Here is an 8,530-nt window from a genome sequence, read left to right on the forward strand (position 1 = left end):
GATATCCGCAAGCTTCAGCCCAATTTCACTTTTAAAACATGGGAACAAGAGCACCCTTTCCAGAGCCAGCCGAATGGTGCGTTGGTTAGGAGTTGGCTTGGGACAATAGCTCTGAGCAGCAGGGTCCCAGTTCAGATCCCACATGAGGGCCAGTGATGCTGTGCCCTCTACAGCTAAGATGGTGAACAACAGCTCGACCTGGAGCTGGGTTGCCGTGAGTTGCCGGCGTCGGTGTAGGCTGCAGTGGGCTGACTAGCAGCTGGCATGCAATTTTGTGAGCTGCCGTGAGCCACTGTCCAATGGCCAGCAAGAGACTGCCTCACTCGGGAAGAGCGCAATGATAATACCAACATGAGCCAGTGAAGCAACATCCTCCACAACTTGAAGAGCAAAAGGACAGCAACTTGTCTGTTCTCCTCCCCCAATTCCCCAATAAAATCTTAAAAAAAAAAAAAAGAGAGAGCACCCTTTCCAGAAATAGATGACTCTGGGTCACAGGCATGACTATCATGCTGTGTAATGACCTTAGGCCTCTTCCAAGCGTGTCTCTTCTGTACACACGGATTCATAAGCTCTCCAGCGGAAGGAGTCGTGTTGTGTCTCTTTTGGTGATGTGATTGTTGTCCACATACTCTACCTGCCTGGTAACGCTCTCTGCCCACACTGGGCAAACATTAGCAATTGTCAAAGCATATCATTTTATTGTAACAGTTAGATATGAAGGACTACCTTCCAAGGAATCCCTTTAAACAATAGCTGCTGAGTTAGGTCATCAGACTCAACACACACCTTTACCTGCCCCCTCAGCCCATAGGAGTCACAGAGTTCATTCCCCCTGCCTAGAGTCGGAAATTTCAAGCATTTTTTTCCGGATAAAAAAAATGCGCACACACACGCACGCGCGCGCGCGCACGCACGCACGCGCGCACACACACACACACACACACACACACTCACATGCTGACATCTGTTTGCAGTTTGAAAACTGAAGATTGCAATGAGGGATTCTGTGTTTTTAAAATGCCCTGATAGGCAGCCTTCTCCATCGAGGCCAGTAAGCCATCCATTCCCATGAGTTCTTCTTCGCTCCTTCTTTACAAGAATCCATTTACTCTGGTTCATTTACAGAGGGTTACTGTGGTTTTTCCAGGAAACTACTGCCTGACTAGGGAGGTGAATTTTCTTGTGTACAAAATTAAGGATCATTTGTACAGAAACAGACATGAGTCACAGAATATTAGCCATATTACTATCCTTACAATACCTGGGCCTTCACCAGAACGGCGAAGCGTTGCCAAACTAGCTTTGTGTTGGCAGAGCATACGCCATGATCTATAGTTCTTTTTGTCTTGGCAGTGAGGCTGGCGCTCCTGCCAGAATCTAAAGGAAATGGGCAAGAGACAATAAGCCCATTCAAGTGCATTAGCAATGTCGGCCAGTGGGGATTTTTCAATTTTTAAATTGATATAAAATTTAAAACCAACCTATTTTAAGTACGGGGAGATTTATTTTTCTAAAAGAAGATGTTATATTTACCAGTATATTTCTGACATCTGCTTCCAACCAGATATGTTATAGTGCCAGGTTACTGGAGAGAAGATTGTCAGAAAAATACAGGGGCAGGCCTCTCCCTTTCAAAAGGATATAAACACACATTATAATTGATTGGCTTCATTCAGTCAGCTGTTTCATTTGTGGGCCTTAAGCACTTGCATAAACTTGCATTACTGCTGTGCTATCATCCCCGCTGGCTCCATACATTTTGTTTATGACAACAATGTGTCTTTGTGAATAAATATGAAAGGGGGTTTCTACCAGCAAACCTTACACACTTCAAAAACCAAAACCAAAAACTCCCTGAAGAACCACCTATAAAAAGCAAAACCTGTTTGTTAACACAAAGTTCAATATTTGCCTGGGTTGGCAAAATCCCACTTGGAGGGGGGAATGGGAGGAGGTGGGTCATTCTGGTTTCACGAGACAGTAGAATTTCAGATCAACGCTCAGAAGGTAGGGCTGCTTGTAGACTCTTCTGAAATCTAGAGAGAGAAGAGCCCCCTGCTGGCTGCAGCAGGAAGAGTCCCGAATGGGCCCAAGGGCGAATCATTTTGAAACGCCTCATTTTCCCCTCATCTTTCACGCATGCAAGAAATATTTGCCGAGGCTTGCTGTGTGCCAGGCACTGTTCTAAGCTTTGGGGAGAACATGTTACACAAGGTCTTTGCTTTCTTGGAACGCTTACGTTGTAAAAAAGGGAGACAGAAAACAAATAAATACCTACTATGTCAAGTAGGGTTCACTACAACAGAGCAAGGGGAGGAAGTAGAAAATGATGGGAGGGGGAGGCGATTTTAGACAGCAGACTGAACAGTTGAAGTGAATCGAGTGAGGGAGGGCGTGGAGGAAGGTCCGTGGGAAGCGCATTCCAGGCAGGGCGCATAGCAAGCAACAGGGCTCAGAGGTGGGCTGCCCTGAGCACGCTGGGAGTACAGCCGGAAGGCCAGGCGGCTAGAGTGAGGGAGACAGAGAAGGTAAGGAGATGAGGCTGAGAGATAGGAGCCCCATGATGCAGGCGGTCTCGCGTGGTAGGAATTTTAGATTTTACAGTAATCCGCTGGAGAGTTTGAACAGAGAATTAAGTAAATCCACTTCCAATTTAAATGGGGGGAATAAACTGCATGTGTGAAATCTGGCAGGTCCATTAGGAAGCTATGGACATGGTATTTCAAACAATTCCATCAATGAATTTTACCAAATTCCTGCTATTTACAATGAAGTTCAAAGAATAAAATATCTCTGCCCTCAGAGAGCTTTCAGTCAACCTGGGAAAATAGGAGAGATACATCTCAAATTAAACTTACAAGAGATAGGAGGAAGTGAGTGACTGCCAAGTGGTGTGGGCAAGAAGGATGATGATGACAGTGATACAGATGTCCCCAACAGGCGAGCACCAGCTTGAGGCACAAGCTCTAGAACCAGGCTGTGGGGTTCATAATGCTGGTGCTACCACTTACTAGCTGTGCAACCTTGGGTATGATACTAACCTCTCTGTTCCTCAGTTTTCTTACCTGTAGAATGGGTCTAATAACAGTACCTACCTCGTAGAGTTGCTATGAGGAATCAATGTGTCAATGTTATATAAAAGTGCTTAGATCACTGCCAGGGGCTTTATAATTACTACATCAATGGAAGGAATGTCTCCAAAGACACAATGCCATTGTCTTTATTACTGCTGTACTCCAGATGTGATGTGATAGTGACCTGAACAAATATCAGTTGTGGAAATGGAATGAAAAGAGCAGATATTTCTGACCAATGAGCTTACAAGGTTTGATTACGATAAAGATGTTAAAGGAGGTATACGAGGAGGTTCAAAATGTATGTGAGCTCCCAAGCATAACAATTAGGGAAACACTTCAAAGGGGAGAAAAAGAGAAGTCAGGAAGGGGCATTGGTTTGAGAGACAAGGCAAGTCTGGTTTTAGGCATGCCACATTTGAAATAGACAGGCAATTAGGGGTGTCAAACTAGAGCTCAGGAGAGAGATAAGGGCACCCATCTGGATTTGGAATCTCTTCCTGTGAGGACTGTCCTGGAAGTCATGGAGATGACTGAGTGAGACAACCGAGAGAGAAAGAAGAAAGAAGAAAGAAAGAGAGAAAGAAAGGCTGAAAGAAGAGCTGTAAGAATGAAGCTCAGGAGACATAAGCAGTTATGGATTAGAAAAACAAGAGGCCAATGAAAGCCAGGGAAGAATAAGAAGGTTGGGAAGAGAAGGTTGGCAAGAGAAAGATGGAGAAGCTACTGTCAGATGCTACTAAGAGATTAGGGATGACTAAGGATGCCTTTGGATGAGGTCAGAATGAAATCATTGATGGAGTCAGGGAAGCTTCCAGAGCGCAGGTTATCCTGAAGGCCTCCGCTAAGTGTCGGTCATAAATGCTGCACTGAGCCACCTAGCTTCCCCCTTCAGGACCAACAGTTTCGTTCCCCAGGGAAAGCTGTAGGCTGACAGTTCCCAGGTGCCTCTGCTGAGGAAAGCCATCTTGTCCAAGGTCATGCAGTTGACCTTGTCCAGGAAGGGCAGTTGCAACGGACTGACCTGGGGGTATAAAGACACAGTCCTTAACACAAATAAGGACAATGCAGAGGGTCATCCCAACTTCAGAGCACGAGACCAGCTGAGGCCAGCACTGTGACCGCATTGCAGCTCAGCCTCTCCCCCACTGTCCTGCTTCCGAGCCTTCCCCACACAAGCGCTACCAGTGAACTTCCCACGTGCCAATCTCCATCTCACACTCTGCTTCCCGGGAACCCAACAGCTATGCTGTATTATGGAAGTCGATAAAAATAAAAATGATAAATCAGGAAGCGTTTGACCCAAGGAGATCAATATAGAAATAGTATTTAACAGATGCATGAGAATAGTTTCTTATAAATAGAAATTCTGAAATTTAAAGGAGTTAAACCTAAGGAAAGTGAGTAGGAATGGGCTCCCACAAGCCCATCAGACTTGCAAAAATGACATGGTGCCATTTGCCTTTGGTGAGAATAGAGTGCTGGGTTTCATAATTCGATTGATGGTGCTGTCACCCATACAACCTCACAATCTCTTTTAATCTCTGTATTTTGTCACTTTGCTGCCATCTGGAGAGAGGATGAATTTCATTTATCCCCCAAGGAGATTAATGGATCCTACTGGATTCCAGCAGACAGAGGGAGACCACTCTCTAACCCATGAGCACTAATCTGGCTTCAGCAGCTGCTTCAAAGCTTCTCATCCCTTCATGCCCGCCCTTAATCCACCATCAGGAACACAGTGGCCACCAGAAGTCACCTGCATTCCCCTCACAGGGGGGCAAGAATGGGGCACAAAACTCCCTCCAAGAAAGAAGAATCTCTGGATCCTGAGACTTGCAAAGTCCCCTTTCATGTTGGGCTGTCTTACCAGGCTTCCCAGAGCTGGAAAATCTCTCTACAAGCCCAGTGGGTCTTCCCACAAACCAACAGGGTGGGAGGGGGGAGGACAAGGAATTCTTCTTAGGTAAAAGAATGTTCTTTCATACTACCAGTTATACCACCCAGCCTCTCAGATACTGCGAAAGGCAGGAATCGTGCCTGTTTGCTCATCACCATACCCCCAAGAACAAGGTGAAATGCCTAAACACATGGTAGGTGTTGACTGTTGAATGAAGAACTGAAAAATTGGTGCAAGGTGGATTACTAATGAAGTAATAAAATAATCAGCAAATATAGTTTATAAAGATGACTTAAAGACACTCTGGCTCCGTGTACACCCTGACTAAATTGGACTCGCCTCCCTGTCACCTCAGTGTATGCCGCCCTATAGCTCCCTCAGCGATCTAGTTGCCCAAGGTAGGCACTCAATAAAAGCCCTTTGGACTAAGTTAAATTACAACTAAATCTATTAGTGGGGTCCCAGGTGCCTAGGCTGTTAGAAAAAGATATGCTCTTTGGTGCCAATACCTCAGAATAAGAATTATTCAGCACAGAGGATATGAGAATCACAGAAAAAAACAACACAGGGACATTTTCTAATAATGAAAAGAAAGAAACCCAAAAGGTACAATTTTTAAGAAAAATATTCAGAGTTCCACGTTCATGAAACTAGTCTGTTTAAAGCTTTAAGAGTTGGCCTGAGGGAACTCCATGACATCTGCTATCTCAATTAATCGTCATCAAATGAAAATAATACATATTAGCAGTTCTCACCATTTTACATGTTTTCTCCTTTAATCTTCTCAATATCCCCATGCATTAGGTTTACTAGTATTGCCATTTGCACTTTTCAGATGGAGCAACTGAGGTCTAGAGAAGTTAAGTAACTTGCCCAAGATGACACAAGGTAAATGGTGTCACAGATATTTGAACCTACAGCCTGACTCAGGATGCCATGCTCTTAACCTTCGCACTGTACTGCCTCTTGGAGAGAAAAACGTTACACCTTCTTTCCCCCTTTTTAACCCACAGGTACTTCCAGTATTATGTTTTTCTACTCTTTAGAAAGAACGCTCTTGGACAACAACCATATGACACTGGTCCAACTGGTATCTAAGATTGTACCTCAGCACCGAGGTTCCAAGGAACAGTATTTTTAACATTGTGGGCATTTAAAACAAAACAAAGCAAAACAAAACAAAACAAAAAGTGGACTGTATTTGAGGGCAGTGGTTTTTGTCTGTTTAGTTCACAGCTAAATTCCAAGAGCCTAGAAGAGAGCTTGGCACGTGGTGGGCATTCAAAAATATGTGCTGAATTTGTGGTTAAACCAAAATGAGATAACGGCATCCCTTACACGGGTGCCACATAAACTTTATGGCACAATTATGATCCAGCCTGTGGGTTCTTCAAAGAACCCAAATTGCAAAGTCTCACTTCCTATTTACCTTGTATTTTATATTAAAATCATTCTGTGAGATGATTGAGACAGTTTTATGATGGTTAAGGCATGTCTCCAAAGTCACACAGCTTGCTGGGGGAAGAAATAAGTAGGACTAAAACAGAGGTCTTCTCAAATGGTCTAGCAAAAGATGCAGGTACAGTAGATGTTTTCTGAGTCTCATGAACCCAAGTTCAAAAGCTGCTTTGTTAGTTAATCACTCAATGACTTTTTATTTATATATTGAGGCAGATTATCTCATGGTTAAGAGGGATGAACTTAATGACCAAAATTAGGTATGCTTCTTAACACCTCTGAGCCTTTGTTTCCTCATATGGGGAATGTGGGTACCTTAGTAATTACCTCTATCAGTGAGGTTCCAATCAGAAGAGAAGAACCACTCCAGACACTTCAAAGAAGGGGCACTTAATATGGAGAATTTGCTACCTGGGTGATGGAAGGCCTGAGAAGCCAAATAGGATGGTAAGGCAACAGAGCTTAGCTCTATCAAGAAGCCACCACCACCCTTAGGTGGTGTCAAAGCCGGCAGTGACACCAAGCCAGGGCTAGTGGATCCGGATGCATGAAGGAGACCCAGCTGCTCCAACGGCCCCACCTGCGTCAGAGCAAGGAAGGAGACATATCCGCTTCTTCCCCCTTCCTGCCCACCAGCCTTTACCATGGTCTCTTATTGGCTGAACCCACCTAGAAGCCAGGGAGCCTGGGAAATGTGATACAGAACAGAGCAGGAAAGGCAGAGAATGGGTCTGGGAGCAGACAGGCCAGCAACCAGCTCAGGACTTCATGGAGCTGCTGTGAGATTAAATGAGATATACATACATAAAATGCTTGGCCTGGTGCCTGGTATATAATAGTACTTAATGAAAGTTATCATTGCTATTATATAGTAATAGACCCTAGGCTAGGCATGGGTAATAAAAAAGACATAAACTCTGCCACCAAGGCAAGCAGACTAGTCATTATAGCCCCCCCCTTTTTTTTTTAGCTATGACACATTCTGTGGGCACCTGGGGTGAAATCTTCTAGAGGCATTATCCCACCATACTGTTTCAGGTGACTAACTTCAGAGCATGACTATCATCCCATCAGGCATCAATGATTACAGAGAAAAACAGACCAATATTAGTCTATAAATGTTTGCTCTGCTAGAGTAAAAGGGTTCATTTAAAAAAAAAAGTGTCCTTCGATAGATAATTGGATAAAGAAGATGTAGTATATATACACAATGGAATACTACTCAGCCATAAGAAAAGATGAAATAGTGCCATTTGCAACAACATGGATAGATCTTGAGATTATTATGCTAAGCGAAATAAATCAGACAGAAAAAATCGAGAACCATATGATTTCACTGATATGTGGAATATAAAACTGAAAGCAACAAAGGAACAAGACAAACAAATAAAGATACAAAAATTCATAGACACAGACAATAGTTCAGTGGTTACCAGAGGGTAAGGGGGGAGGGGGTGGTAGAAGAGGGTAAAGGGGGTCAAATACATGATGATGGAAAGAGGACTGACTCTGGGTGGTGAACACACAATGTGATATACAGATGATGCATTACAGAACTGTACACCTGAAACCTGTGTAACTTTACTAAACATTGTCACCCCAATAAACTTTAATTTTAAAAAAACACAAAATATTTTTGTGAGACATGAAATGATATGTCACTAATATAAACATCGGCTCAATCATCTTCCCTGATAAGACAGTAACTCAGTGAATATATCGTTTATACAACTGACAGCATGTCTGACTTAAAAGTATTTAATGCTTTCCTAAAAAGGCAGTCCCTTTATCATTAGAGATCCGTTTTAAGAAAGAGTTTCCTCAGGCCAGCAAAGTGGCTTGGGGCTCCCAACTCTGAGCAGCAGGGTCCCGGTTCAGATCCCACATGAGGGCCAGTGACACTGTGCCTACTATAGCTAAGATGGTGAACAACAGCTTGACCTGGAGCTGGGCTGCCATGAGTCACGGCGATGGTGTAGGCTGCAGTGGGGCTAGCCGGCAGCAGATTGCCGCGAGCTACTGTAAGTGGCCAGCAGCCGGAGTGCACTTTCATGAGCTGCCCTGAGCCACTGTGAGCGGCCGTCCAATGGCTGGC

This window comes from Hipposideros armiger, unplaced genomic scaffold (genome assembly GCF_001890085.2).
Source record: "Hipposideros armiger isolate ML-2016 unplaced genomic scaffold, ASM189008v1 scaffold_47, whole genome shotgun sequence".
Classification (NCBI taxonomy): Eukaryota; Metazoa; Chordata; class Mammalia; order Chiroptera; family Hipposideridae; genus Hipposideros; species Hipposideros armiger.